Source organism: Danio rerio, chromosome 22 (assembly GCF_049306965.1).
Source record: "Danio rerio strain Tuebingen ecotype United States chromosome 22, GRCz12tu, whole genome shotgun sequence".
Taxonomy (NCBI): Eukaryota; Metazoa; Chordata; class Actinopteri; order Cypriniformes; family Danionidae; genus Danio; species Danio rerio.
This window is the reverse complement of record NC_133197.1, coordinates 40,119,850-40,135,842: the sequence shown is the minus strand read 5'-3', so window position 1 is coordinate 40,135,842 and position 15,993 is coordinate 40,119,850. Positions and strand designations below refer to the sequence as shown.

The 15,993-nt window shown below is 39.1% G+C and overlaps 1 long non-coding RNA gene across 2 annotated transcripts; it reads right to left on the bottom strand.

The window, feature by feature from the left end:
* Window positions 1–599: 599 nt before the first annotated feature.
* si:ch73-197b13.1 lies at window positions 600–14,365 on the bottom strand. 2 transcript variants are annotated; one of them, NR_120389.1, is made up of 3 exons: window positions 14,220–14,365; window positions 2,918–3,065; window positions 600–1,114 (listed from the first exon to the last, which is right to left on the bottom strand). It is a non-coding gene; the product is annotated as a si:ch73-197b13.1 (long non-coding RNA). The 2 variants fall into 2 exon arrangements; NR_120390.1 differs by lacking the exon at window positions 14,220–14,365 and adding an exon at window positions 11,980–12,063.
* Window positions 14,366–15,993: the final 1,628 nt, after the last annotated feature.

Below are 15,993 nucleotides of genomic sequence, written 5' to 3'. Positions count from 1 at the left end.
TCTGTAGTTATCTCTTAAAAGCAATCGCTACCTGTTCATGAGCTACTACAGCAGGGGAGTTCTCCAGATCTACCTGAGCTCAAACTCCCCTCTCGCCCTGCAAACGGGAGGGAGCCCCGAGCTCTAGTATCTAGTATCCTCCCGGGACAGCATGCCAGACAAGCTTTATAATCAATCATCAGCTGAGTGTGAACTCTTGAATTTATTTGGGCTGAATTTAAACGACATTGATTAGAATTACTACATTGAATTAGTTTAAATGCAGCCCATATACATGGTGTTGTTTAGTAGTGTACTCGTTAATAACATAGTGCTCATTCTATTCAGTTTACTTTAGTTTTGGGGTGTTTTCATGAGTCGGACTTGCTTTATGAGATTCACCTGACAATTAGTGCGGTGTTTTACTCAAATGTTCGTCAGTAACTGCGTGAACGTCTACTGTAAACAACCAATCAGCAACACAATTCAATAAAATAAAATAATAATCCTATCATAGTTTGTTTTTCCTGGTTGAATGATAATGTCATCGTTATTAGTAGTGTTTTTTCTTCGTTAGGTACCGACATTTAAATGGATTGGTTTACTTCTTATCAGGACACGGTAACGGCCGTATCAACAGTATGAAAACCCCACCGGCACGCTAGTTAGCCTACTAGCTCATGGTGATTATACACGTTGTTGTTGTTTTTTCAGTTTTTCTATATTTTCCACCCACACACACATCATTGGGAATCTAAAAGAATAAAAATCCCTGAAATCCTGATCAGAAAGCACAGGAAAGGAAAGCACTGTCAACCAAAAGAGTAATAATGTACTGTCACACGCTGAGAGCCGAAGCATGACAGAGGTGTTTTCTTTTTTAGAGAGAGAGAGAAAGATGAACAAATGTCTGTGGGTGCGAGGTCTCAGTCGGGGGGTCTGGATCTTTGTGGAAGATCCCTCATTTTCACCACAGACTCGCTCCTGCTTCTGCTTTGGCGTTTAGTTCGTGTGTTTGGCAGCGATGGGAAAGCCGGTGTTTCTGTGTGATGGTTTTCTGCGTTCATGTCGACGGCAGACGGAGATTTCTTCGGTTTTGTAGACTCAAGTAAAGTGCGGCATTCGACTGCAAGTTCTGAAACACAAGAAGACGTGCGTAAGAGTTCTGCTTGGGGGTTTGCAATCAGAAAATGCCATCGTAATGGAAATCCATGGGGCAAAAAAAGCCCCCAACATAATGAAAGGGGAGTCAATTTGAATGTATTGAGTTTTCAAAAAAATCCAAACATTTTCCCAAAATATGTGTCAAAATAAGGTTTTTCACCAAAAATCATCTCATTTGCTGAAACAGAGAGAAAGTTGTGGCCTAATTATGCTTTAAAAATCAGCCCGGAGTGCATGAAAACATCCCCAATAGAATAACATTTAAAAGATTATAAACTAAGGTAAATAGTGACATTCTTATCCACAATTGCAAGTATGGGACGGCTAAATTGATTGAAAGGTTAAAGTTTTCCATAAATTATAGTAACAGGATTGAATGGTTGAGCATTTAGAAAATTATACTTCATTTTTAGTTACAGGTTACTAACATTTTTTCAAAATATCTTCTTTTTCCAAGAGGAAAAGCTATCAAGAATGCATGATTACAGAAAAGCTAGTCCATGCTTTTATGACCTCTATGCTGGATTACTGTAATGCTCTGTTTGCTGGCTGCCCAGCATCCTCTATTAACAAACTCCAGCTCGTACAAAATGCAGCAGCCAGAGTTCTTACCAGCTCTAGAAAATATGATCATATCACCCCATATTTATCCTCCTGACACTGGCTGCCTGTTCAGTTCCGTATTGATTTTAAAACATTGCTTCTTACCTATAAAGCTTTAAATAATCGAGCTCCTGTTTATCTAACCAACCTTCTGTCTCGCTACAATCCAACCCGCTCTTTAAGATCTCAAAACTCAGGGCTTCTGGTAGTAACTAGAATAGCAAAGTCCACTAAAGGAGGTCGAGCCTTCTCATTTATGGCTCCCAAATTTCTAGAATAGCCTTCCTGATAACGTCCGAGGCTCAGACACACTCTCCTAATTCAAAACTAGATTAAAGACCTGTCTGTTTAGTAAAGCACACACTCAGTGCAGCACTTAGTGGTATGATACATGTACATATACTCTATTTCCACCTGGGGATAATCATCCCGAGGCCCTCAGACTATGCAGGGCCACTGATTCAATCCAAGACCAGCGACGAGATGATCCCAAGGTTTCCATAATCTTGGTCCAGGCCGTATCCTGAGCAGCTGCTGTGGTGGTCATGGAGGAGTGGAGAGCATGAGACTGATTCCTGAGTCTTTGCTGAGCTCCAGCATTCTCCAGCCTCCGGCACTTAAACTGCAGCTCTGCATAAGACGTTTGGCCAGTGGAGAATTGGTCGTCCCCAACTTAGCCTGGTTTCTTTTGAGGTTTTTTAATTCTTCACTTTCACCAGTTGTAGTTATTTCCTTGCCGCTGTTTCCACCGGCCTGCATGGTTCGGGATCTATAGAGCTGCGCATCCATGGATTTGCTCTTCAGTGTTTGGACTCTCAGTAGTGATTATTAAACCACACTGAACTGAGCTAAACTGAACTGAACTTAAACTCTGAAAACTGAACTACACTGTTTACATTCGCTATGATCTTCTATGTGAAGCTGCTTTGACACAATCTACATTGTAAAAGCGCTCTACAAATAATGGTGAACTGAATTGAATCTGTTCAAATATATCATTTATAAGGTCTGGACTGCATTTCCATTCTTCATTTCATGCAATTTCATTCCTTTCCGAGACATGCAATCAACATTCAACAAAATGGCTCTATAAGCATTTCAGAGGACGGATTGGAGTGTCGGGGTTTGAGTGTGAGAGGTCACTCTGACATGCAGCAATAACCATATTTACCGCTTACGTGGCCTTTGCTACTTTCGTGCGTTTCATCCTTTTCCTCCGCATGAGGGTGACCTGAGGCCTCTTCAAGCCCGCGATGAGCAGCAGCAGTCTGGGTCGGGACTTGGTGAGCCAGCTTCTCAGTAGCGTCCCCTTGGGAAACCTGTAGGAATACAGCAAAACCCTTCAATAAACCTTCCTCCCCATTCTCCTCCTTTACCATAGATCGGCCGGCATGGCGGCCCAGTGGTTAGCACTGTTATCCCCACAGCAAGAACACTGCCGGCCCTGATCCTGCCAGGCCAGTGGGTGTTTCTGTGAGGAGTTTGTATGTTCCGCTTGGGTTTTCCCCGGGTTCTCCAGATTCCTCCCACCATCCAAAGATATACACAATGCATAACATAAACAATGCTCCCTTCTTCTCACATGTTCCCTTAGCTACTGCAGCCGGGGAGTTCTGAGATTCACCGAGCTCAAGCTCCCCTCTCGCTCTACCAATGGGAGGGAGCCCTGGGCTCAGGATGGATCATGAGCTAAGTGTGCACTCGTGAAGGCCAATTTAGTTCATCAATTCCTCTATAGCACATGTGTTTGGACTGTGGGGGAAACCAGAGCACCCAGAGGAAACCCACGCCAACACGGGGAGAACATGCAAACTCCACACAGAAATGCAAACTCATCCAGCCAGGACTCAAACCAGCGATGTTCCTGCTGTAACACCCCATTCACACGGGGCTTCAGCGTCAACGCTTCCCATTCACTTTGAATGGGTGACGTCAGGCGTTGTCGAACTGCATTGTGGATCCGTCGGTGTCGCTTCAGAGGCGTTGCTCGCTGCAGAAGTTGGGAATAGCTCAACTTTTCAAGCGTCAGCCAATCAGATCGCTGTATGCAAATACACCAGCTAGACAGTGGCCTATTGCTGACTGAATTTCATTGGCTGACGCTGCTATGACGATCGCTTTAGCTTCAACTTCAGACACGCCTTCAGTCAAGCGTTGATGCTGAAGTCCTGTGTGAATGGAACGTAAGGCGACAGTGCTAACCACTTATTAATTTTTTAAGATAGGATTTTAAGTCGGGTTTAATTGTGTGGAATGGAGATTTAAAAGGACAGTTCACCCCCAAAAATGATCTTTATTCATCCTCCACTTGTTTCAAACCAACGCAATCTCATGACAATTCGTAACTTTTTGATTTAGTGGTTAATTCGTATGAATTCGAACGATCTAATTCGTACAATTTAGTACGTTTTGCTCATCACCCAATGACGGTTGGGGTTAGGGGTGGGGTTGGGGGCCACGCCTCCTTTTTAAAATCGTACATTATCGTAGGACTCAACTCGTATGAGTTAGCCACTGACGAAACGTAAAATACTTACGTTTCATCGTGAGGTCAGGCTGTTTTAAACATGTTTGAGTTTCTTGAGATATACTGAAGGATGCTGGGAAAAATGATTGCCACAGTATTTTTGAATGGCTGCTTTTCCTAACATTCTTCAGAAAATCTTGTTCTGTTTTTCTTTTTAGTTGAAGAAAAAAGTCAAAGTGGATGACGCAGTGGTGCAGTAGGTAGTGCTGTCGCCTCACAGTAAGGAGGTCACTGGTTCGAGTCTCGGCTAGGTCAGTTAATTTCTTTTTTTTAGACCGAGCTCCCGACTCTCTGTGGTGGTTAAAAATCCCAGGATGTCCTTCGAAAAGTGTAGGGGTGTTAACCCGGGCATCCTAGCCAAATCTGCCCACTGGCCTCAGTCCATAATGACCTCCTAACCCTCCCCATATCACAACTGGCTTCATCTCTCCGTCTCCTCTCCACCTATCAGCTGGTGTGTGATCTGGCGCGTCATCCAGGTGGATGCTGCACACTGGTGGTGGATGAGGAGATTCCCCCCATTGTGTAAAGCGCCTTGAGTGCCCAGAAAAGCGCTGTATAAATGTAAGGAAATATTATTATTATTAAATCCTACCCCTTAGCCCTTCCCCTTACCCCTTGTTTTGTTCACGCCAAGGGGTAGTGGTGTCCCAATTGTCTTTAACTTGAAGGTGTAGGGCTAAGCAGAAGGGGTGAATACCCCTTTGATTGGAGATTTTCCAGGACCACACTAGAAACCAAGGGCTAAGAAAATTTCCCAGAATACACCAGCCACAACGGCAGTATTGCTGAACCCGGAAATAAGGAGATCCACAAATTACTATATTTTGTCAGTGAATTTTTACAACAAACAAGCAGATGTTTTAATATATTCATAACCAGTTATTCATGTTTAAGCAGTCCCACAATATTTTGACAGTCGATGACACTCAAATACCCTGTCAGTAATGTCTAGTGGCTGGCAGGGGCACAACTGCACATTTACTGAGGGGTATGTAGGTTTGAGTTCTCAAATAAAAATATTTAAAATGAATTATGCATCTATATGATATATATATTGATAAATTTATAAAAACATGAATACAGTATAAACAATGGATCTTGATAGAGGGATTAATAAACATTTCAGTTCCAAAACATGTGAATATTGTGACTGTTCACGTGTCAGTTTACAGCCTAATTTACATATCTCACGATCTGAATGATAATAATAAATAAGAAGTATTGTTTTAATACTCGACAACACTTGATGTTTCTATCTCTGTCAGTGTCGTTTATATTGGAGTACATTCTCTGAGTGCTTCTGTCACTGTGTTCAATCCTTTCTGTGCAAGACTGTAAGGTATGGTTAATGCCACACAAACTGTAAAGTGTTTAATATTGGTGGTTCATTTTGAAATAAAAATTGCGGAATGTTCATTAAGAGTAACATTTTCTGCTGGAGGACACAGCTGTGCCGATGAGGTGAACGCCGAGAAAACCCGACTGCTCCTCTGTGACACTGAGATACAGGTGATACAAGGTTATCAATATCACAGAACTGCAAATAAGCAGATAGTATAACAATTTATCAATAGACACACACCTCGCTATCTCAATGTCCACAGATGTGGTTTAACGATCAAGTGAAAAACAAAGCCGAATTCTGCTGCCATTTTTATAACAAATTTAAAGGGGACTGAGAAGATAATTTAGGGTGCTTTCACATCTGTAGTTTGCTTCATTTAGTCCGCACCAAGGCCAATAAATGATACATTGTTGCATCTTCTGCCGTCTTTGGGTCATTTTCACACCACACTGCTGGCTTTGGTCCGAACCAGTTGAAACAAACCAAAATGCAGTCATCTGACAAAATCCACATCTCTCATTGGCCAGATGTTGTTGAACATAGTTCCTAAACTGCTTATCGATTGGTCAGAATTCACGTGCGGGAAAATGTCAGTGAACTCCCGCAGGTAAACAAAACCGGCAGACACAAAATGTCGATTTTACTCTGGAGGGACGACTGCGCTGCTGATTGTGCGCCTGCTTTAGACAAACTATACATTTCAAGAATGAAGCGCGGCCGCGGCTGGAAAACAGTGTTTAATGCATCGCTCGTCACTTCAGGAGGAGGCGTGAGTTAATTTAGCTAAACTGCGACATGCTCATCTTGCGGAAATATTACCAATGATCCATCAGGTAATGTTTTCCCTCTCTCTCTCTCTCTCTGTTGGTAAAGCGCTGTCAACTAATATTTTCCTCCATATCCCATAATGCACAGCGCATCGGCCTACGGCAGCTGGATTAGTCCAAAAGGCGCAGTACTGTTTGTGGTTGTACCTGTTTTAGTACGGATCATATTCTCACCACAAACAAACCGCTCCAGGGTTCGTTTGAAAGCGTACTGAGACCACCTCTTCAAGCAGGTCTCAGTACGCTTATTTGGTCCGCTTTTGGTGCGCACTCGAGTACGATTGCTGCATTCAGACCTGCCCAAACCAACCGCACCAAAAGGGGAAACGAACTCTAGTGCGATTCAATCCAACTAAATAAGGCAGGTGTGAAAGCACCCTAAGTGTACAGTTGATGAGCTAATCGCAAAAGTTTTAAGGGGGCTGAGTAGAAATATAGGGGAGCTACAGCCCCCTATATTCACCTACACCAAAACACAAAGATCAGATAATTGGCGCATACCAAATGTATTAACACAATGAAGTTAAACAGCACGGAACTGAATGTGCTGTAACTTACTGAACACAGCCAAGTATGTATTTCTCCCTGTATAAAGTTATTAATCAACATTTTTTCAATGTAGTCCCATCACCAGATTACTTAATACTGTATACTCCCCACTGTACACATTTATAAACATAACTTAAGTAAAGAGAAAGTAAAGAGGCTGAATGGAGGAGGCTCGTTCTTTATCCTCGTGCTGCAGATGCTCTGTTTAACTGTTTTCTCGCTAGTGAAGCCTTCAGTTTTTACACTTACAAAGTCGTCATGTAAATAATGAATGCACCTGACGCAACTGACTCTTAAAGGGAATGCGAGACGAGACTCTGATTGGTTTAATGCAGGTTCTGCTCATAAACACACCCAGAACACATTCAGAGAATCAGCACAACCCTGTTAGACCATGCACAGTGGCGTAAAGCATATTTTTCCATCCTCATTCATTAATTTTCTTGTCAGCTTAGTCCCTTTATTAACCCGGGGTCGCCACAGCGGAATGAACCGCCAACTTATCCAGCAAGTTTTTTTTCACGCAGCGGATGCCCTTCTGGGAAACATCCACACAAACATTCAAACACAAAGCTTTGAGATAAGGTTTACTTTATGCAAGTGTATTCATTTAGAGTGGTTATCCAGCCTGATCTCACGAGAAAACAAGTATTTTACGTTTTGCCAGTTTAGTGGCTAATTCGTACGAGTTCAGTCGTACAAAATTGTACGATTTTAAAAAGGAGGCGTGGCATCTAACTCCACCCCTAAACCCAACCATCATTGGGGGATGAGCAAATCGTTCGAAATGGTACGAATTAGATCGTACGTATTCAAACGAATTAACCACTAAATGAGAACGTTGCGAATTGCCGTGAGATTGTGTTGGGTTATCCCAGAATAAAGATGTTAGGGGCTATTCAATAATATATAATTATAATTATAATAATATTAAACAAGTTGTTATATTATTTGAAAGTAAATAAATATTTTTAAATGTATTTATAATAATTATTTTAAATGTATATAATTAAAATATATATATAAATATTTAAAATATATATAAAGTCAAGCACATTGTGTCTTTATTTCTTGGGGGACAGGGAGGGGGTATGTTTGGGGTGGTTTCGCCCAGGGTGCCAAACTAGAACCGCCACTGGCCATTTCAATATTACTCATTCTCTGCACTGAAATCTCAACCAATTTCTACCAAAATCTAATTTGAATCATTTACTGTGTTCAACACATTCCCTCTATAGGCTTTTCTTCACCTGGTTATAATTCTACAGTTTTTACAGAAAAATCATCTGCAAGCACGTTTGCTATTTGCCAACTTCCCAATCTATCTCGATCTTCACTGAAAACTCCTCAGATTTCCACAGATACTGAATCTGAGTCGTTCATCATATGCGTTAGTCAAAATTTTAGCTTCGACTGCTTATGAATTCTACAGATTTTACAGCAAAACCATTAAAAAAAACACATTAGACATTTGTCAATGAGATAAACTTCCCAATCTCTGCAGATTTCCACATACTGAATTTGAATATGTTTTTACCAATTGATTTATTCAACATTTTTGCTTCAAATGGCCATAAATTGTACAGATTTTATAGCAAAATCATCTGCAAACACATTAGCCAATTGTTTTTCAGATAAACTTTACATTCTATCTCGATTTACATTGAAAACTCCTCAGATTTCCACAAATACTGAATCTGAATCCTTTATCATATTCATTAGTCAATAGTTTTAGCTTTGACCAGCCATAAATTGTACAGATTTTACAGCGAAATCATGAAAGAAAAACACATTAGCCAATTGTCAAACTCCATATTCTATCACGATTTTCACTGAAAGCTCTGCAGATTTCCACAAATACTGAATCTGAATCTTTTATCGGCAATTGGTTTAGTTAAAATTATAGCTTCGACTGGCCATAAACTCCACAGATTTTACAGCAAAATCATCATAAAAAAAAAACCACACACATTAGACATTTGTGATTGAGATAAGCTTCCCCATCTCTGCAGATTTCCACAAATACTGAATCTGAATCGTTTCCACCAATTGGTTGATTCAACATTTTAGCTTCAACCACTTATAAATTATACAGATTTTACAGCAAAATCATCATCAAACACATCAGCCAATTGTCATTGAGATAAACTTTCCAATCCATCCCAATGTTCACTAAAAACTCTGCAGATTTCCACAAATACTGAATCTGATTTATCATATTCACTAGTCAAAATTTTAGCTTCGACTGGCCGTAAATTCCACAGATTTGACAGTACAAACATAAAAAAACACAATAGCCATTTGCTTTTGACATAAACTTCACAATCCAACTAGATTTTCACTAAAAGCTCTGCAGATTTCCACAAGTACTGAATCTGAATCTTTTATCGCCAATTGGTTTAGTCAAAAATATAGCTTTGACTGGCCATAAACTCCACAGATTTTACAGCAAAATCATAGAGAAAAAAACACACACACACATTAGACATTTGTCATTGAGATAAACTTCCCAAGCTCTGCAGATTTCCACAAATACTGGATCTGAATCTTTTATCTCTAATTGGTTTAGTTTTGAGCTTCGACTGCATATAAATTCTACAGATTTTATAGCAAAATCATCAAAAAGCACATTAGCTCATTTGTCATTGAGATAAACTTCACATTCTATCTACATTTTCACAAATACTGAATCTGAATCTTTTCCCGCCATTTTTTATTACAAATTTTAGCTTCGACTGGCCATAAATTCTACAGATTTTATAGCAAAATCATCAAAAAAACACACATTAGCCAATCGTTTTTGAGATAAACTTTCATAACCTATCTCGATTTTCACAGAAAGCTCTGCAGATTTCCACAAATACTGTATCTGAATCATTTCCCGCCATTTTTTTAATTAGAAATTTTAGCTTTGACCACTTATAAATTCCACAGATTTTACAGAAAAATCATCAAAAAACACACATTAGACATTTGTGATTGAGATAAACTTCCCAATCTCTGCAGATTTCCACAAATACTGAATCTGAATCGTTTCCGGCCAATTGGTTTATTAAATTTTTTTAGCAGCAAAATCATCAGCAAACACATTAGCCAATTGTCATATAGATAAACTTCCCAATTTATCTCTATTTTCAATGAAAGCTCTGCAGATTTTCACAAATACTGAATCGCCAATTGGTTTAGTCAACAGTTTAGCTTCGACTGGCCGTAAATTCCACAGATTTCACAACAAAATCATGAGCAAACACATTAGCCATTTGTCATTGAGACAAACTTTATCTAGATTTTCAATTAAGCTCTGCAGATTTCCACAAATACGGAATCTGAATAATTTTCCACATTTTCTTTTTATTCAATTTAGATTTTCACAAATACTGAATCTGAATCTTTTATCGACAATTGGTTTAGTCAACATTTTAGCTTTGACTGGCCATAAACTCCACAGATTTTACAGCAAAATCATCAAAAAACACACACATTAGACATTTGTCATTGAGATAAACTACCCAGTCGATCTTGATCTTAACAGAAAACTTTGCAGACTTCCAAAAAAACTGAATCTGAATCTTTTATCGCCAATTGGTTTAGTCAACATTTAAGCTTCGACTGGCCATAAACTCCACAGATTTTACAGCAAAATTATCATAAAGAAAAACACATTCGCTATATGTCATTGAGATAAACTTCCCAATCTTTGCAGACTTCCACAAAAACTGAATCGGAGTCTTTTATCGCCAATTGGTTTAATCAACATTTTAGTTTTGACTGGCCATAAATTCCACAGATTTGACAGAAAATCATCTATAAACACATTAGCCAATCGTTTTTGAGATAATCTTCACATTCAATCTCGATTTTCACAGAAAGCTCTGCAGATTTCCACAAATATCTGAATCTTTTATCGCCAATTGGTTTAGTCAACATTTGATCTTCGACTGGCCATAAACTCCACAGATTATACCGCAAAACCTTAAAAAAGTATTAAAAATAACCTAAAAAACACACATTAGCCATTAGTCATAGGGATAAACTTTCCAATCCCTGCAGAGTTCCACAAATATTGAATCTGAATCTTTTCCGGCCAATTGGTTTATTTAGCGTTAGCTTTGACTGGCCATAAATTCTTTTATCGCCAATTGGTTTAATCAACATTTTAGTTTCGACTGGCCATAAATTCCACAGATTTGACAGTAAAATCATCTAAAAACACATTAGCCAATCGTTTTAGAGATAAACTTCACATTCAATCTAGATTTTCACAGAAAGCTCTGCAGATTACCACAAATACTGAATCTGAATCTTTTATCGCCAATTGGTTTAGTCAACATTTGAGCTTCAACTGGCCATAAACCACAGATTTGACAGCAAAACCTTAAAAAAGTCTAAAAAATAACCTTAAAAACACACATTAGCCATTAGTCATAGGGATAAACTTTCCAATCCCTGCAGAGTTCCACAAATACTGAATCTGAATCTTTTATCGCCAATTGGTTTAGTCAACATTTGAGCTTCGACTGGCCATAAACTCCACAGATTTGACAGCAAAACCTTAAAAAAGATGTTAAAAAACCTAAAAAGCACACATTAGCCATTATTTATAGAGATAAACTTTCCAATCCCTGCAGAGTTGCACAAATACTGAATCTGAATCTTTTCCGGCCAATTGGTTTATTTAGCGTTAGCTTTGACTGGCCATAAATTCTATTAAAATTATTCATTATTCATAAATCATTAAAAAAAAAAAAAAAAGGCATTAGCCATTTTTCTGAATGCAATTTCCCAATCTATCTCACTCTTGACTCAAATCTCTGCAGATTTCCACAAATAGCTAATCTATATCTATTCCTACCAATTTTTAATTAAAACTTTATCTTCTGGCCATAAATTCCACTGATTCTAATTAATGGACAACACAAGTAAGCCGGAAACTTGCGTCCTGATGAAGTGAAGCGTTTCCACCGAACAGCAGAACACAGTACCTCAACCAGTAACACTCCTCACCGAAGCCCCATAGCAATAATGCTAGCGTCCGCGTTCACACACACCACACGGTCACATAATAGGACTTTCAGATGAAGGCTGGCAGTATAACTGCCCCAGCTTTTATATACATGTCTCGCACATCTGACTGCTGAGCTCGATGGAAAATAAAAAAACCTTCAATTGTTTTAGCTTTTGCTGGTCGAGCGCGACCCGACAGGCCAGAGAGAGATCTAGCAACGTTTGGATGCTACGTCCACGCTGAAGCCATTGTTGTTCCCTCAGAGGGGCTCCATGTTAAATCAACATTGTTTGCTTTGAGGCCTTGTTGTTTTTCTTTTTCCTCGTCCAATTCTATCTCTCAGGAGCTTGCCTTTAAAATATCTCCTACAGGAGTTGTGTGTTTACTCTTTCATACACTTTGGGTTGAGCTTTGTTTATAATCAAGATGTACAAAAATGAATATCTACTCCACAGCTGACACGTTTTCTTCCGGAATTTGATTCATCCTTATAATAGTCCATTGTTTTTTAGATCGCTTCAGCAATAAGTCATCTGGCATATCTTACATATTGGCGATCTTCATAACCAAATATTAACAATATCTTGACGTTTAGCTTGAGTTGTTGAGGTATTTTGGGGCTGAGATGCTTCTGGTCTGCATTTTTTTGCCTTCCTTTTGTCTTGCCAATACAAAGAGGCCTACGTTAGTTATCTGTGTACCAAATATTGGCTTTCTTTGAAGAAATTTAGACTGAAATAAATGCTGAGCATACAATTTTTGAAGTAGAGTACATGAAGTAGCACTCCCAATTTATCTCGATTTTCACTGAAAGCGCTGCAGATTTCCACAAATACTGAATCTGAATCATTTCTCGCCATTTTTATTCAATAATTTTAGCTTCGACTGGCCATAAATTCCACAGATTTCACAGTAAAATCCTCAAAAAACACATTAGCCAATGTTTTAGAGATAAACTTCACAACCTATCTTGATCCTCACTGAAAGCTCTGCAGATTTTCACAAATACTGAATCTGAATCTTTTATTGCCAATTGGTTTAGTCAACATTTAAGCTTCGACTGGCCATAACTTCACAGATTTTACAGCAAAATCATCAAAAAAGATGTCCAAAAGTGGATGTTTACTTCACAGCTGACACGTTTTCTTCCGGAATTGGATTCATCCTTATAATAGTCCATTGTTTTTAAGATCACTTCAGCAATAAGTCATCTGGTCTCCAAATATTAACAATATCTTGACTTTTAGCTTGAGTTGTTGAGGTATTTTGGGACTGAGATGCTTCTGGTCTGCATTTTTTTGGCTTCCTTTTGTCTTGCCAATACAAAGAGGCCTACGTTAGTTATCTGTGTACCAAATATTGGCTTTCTTTGAAGAAATTTAAACTGAAATAAATGCTGAGCATACAATTTTCACTTACATAGAAACGGCAGTTCACACATTGGATTAAACTTGACATTTTTGAAGTTGAGTACATGAAGTAGGTTTTATTTTCCAATAATCGTAGCAATCTTGAAAAATAATGACTTTTAAATGTAAAACAACTGCTTAAATGTCAATCTATATCAGCCATAAGATTATAAAACAGACTTATCTGGGTTAAAAGACAACATATGTGTTTACCATTAATTACAAAATTACACCTACTCATTTTTTAATGTCAAATAATCTCATCAAGGAAATTTAGTATCACATTTTGTCCCCGAAATATCAATTAATTGCTAGTTTAAGTCTTTATATTTTACCACATTGATTCAATTATCTAGGTATACCCTTTCAGTATTTAATAATTTTAAAAATACCTATTTAGTATGATATATTAGGTCAGAATAAATAGATTTCAGGTAAATATGCTGAATGATAATGCGACATTTTCACTTTTGGTGTCAATGGATTTGAATAAAGCATTAAAGGAGACTCTTATATATAAAACCAATTTTGTGCACTGAATTTAACACCAAAACATCCTTAATAATACTAATATTAATAAGAAATTACTTTAAAGACTACAAGACAACAATAACAATAGGAAATACAGTATAAATCCGCCCAACTCAAAACATTTAGTCCAATAAAGAGAAATAAAATCATTTAAGCCAAGCAGAGCGAGTTCAGATCTCGATCAATAAATCATACATAAGCACTCCATGTCTAAGGATAAACAGCATAAGTTAATCCCAGCATCTTAATAATGAATAAAACAGAAAGTGTTTCTTACCAATTGACTCCGCACATTTGTTAGGCTATGCCCCCTGCGCCCTGCTAAGCCACATATATGATGCTAATGGACTTATTAGTGTCACGCTAGAAAGTTCAACCAGGATGGAAAAAAACAAAATCTGCAGGGACAATAGGAAGTGCAGCGGCTCCATGGGGCGACGAGAGGGGGGTGGTGTTTCAACAGGACGGTCCACTCAGCACTTCTCTGAGCGGGCAACAACGGACGATCCCGGGCTCAGCACCAATCACAGCGCTCGCTCACATGGTTTCCATGGCAGCCAGCACCTCTCCCGTATAAAAACACTGGCACAATGTGGAGAGAGGTCAGCCAAACTACCATCCTCTGTTTTAACATGTGCAAAATAAACTCCTCTGAGTGCACATCAGCTGTATTTGTGCTTTGCACTGTACTGTATATTTAGCACTGCATATACAGTTGAAAGCAGAGCTTCACATACGTTCTGAAAAAGAGGAACATAACCATTTTTAGAAAAATGTCTGATTGTAAATCACAAAACGTTTACTATTTTAGGTCTGTTAGGATTTCCTAAATAGATTTACATTTGCTAAATGCCAGAATAACGAGGGAATTTGTTATTAATTCCTAGACAGTCAGAAGTTTACACACATTTCCTTGGTATTGTTTAGCTTTGCTTTTAAACTGTTTAACTTTGGTCAAGTGTTTTGGGTCTCCTTCCACAAGCTTCTCACAATAGTTTGCAGGAGTTTTGGCCCATTCCTCCTGCAGAATTGCTGTAACTGAGTCAGATTTGTAGGCTGTCCTGCTCACACAAGCTTTTTCAACTCTGCCCACACATTCTCTATAGGATTGAGATCAGGGCTTTGTGATGGCCACTCCAAAACATTCACTCTGTTGTTCTTAAAGCACATGTGAACTGATTTGGCAGTGTGCTTCGGGTCATGGTCTGTTTGGAAGAGCCATTTGTGGCCAAGTTTTCTGGCTGATGTGTTGAGATGTTGCTTCAGTATTTCTCCATAATGTTCTGTCTTCATGATGCCATCTATGCTGTGAAGTGGACCAGTCCCTCCTGCAGCCCCACAACATGATGCTGCCGCCCTTGTACTGCACAACTTTACGAGTGTGGAGCGGTAGATGTCGATCCACAAGACAATAAACAGCCGCTGTTAATGGTAAATGTTGGCAAAGTTTTCAAAGAGGTAGTGAAAACCATAGCGTATCTGACGCTATTGCTCCAGCCGGAGTAAGAATACGCAACTACCGCTCAACCGGATGTGCGTGCTACCATCCGTGAAAAAGGCCTGTTGCTGCTCTTCAAGTAGAAATGGAGGAAATGCCTTCAGACACCCGGAGAACTGAGATGTTGTTAAGGTATTGGGTTAATTTCATGAGGCACAACCTGCAGCATCCGTCAAGAATATTGATAGAACCAGCATGGGGATGGAAAGACTGAAATTAAAAACTTTGGATGTGTTATACCTAGAATAATTAAACAATTTAATTTGAATGAAGTACCAATAAGTCCGAGTGCCTTAACAGTTCCATTATGGTTAATATCGCAACCCACAATAGATCTGACACGACTGGTTTCTAGTCATTTCCAGCCTGGTTTTAGCTGGTCAGGCTGGGAGAAGACCAGTTAAAGCCAGCTTGACCAGCCTAGCCAGGATGGGAGCCCAGCCAAAACCAGCTATGTCCAGCTTAAACCAGCCTGGTCAAGCTGGTTTTTACTGGATTTAGCTGGTCATTTTCCAGCCTGACCAGCTAAGACCAGGCTGGAAATGGCCAAAAC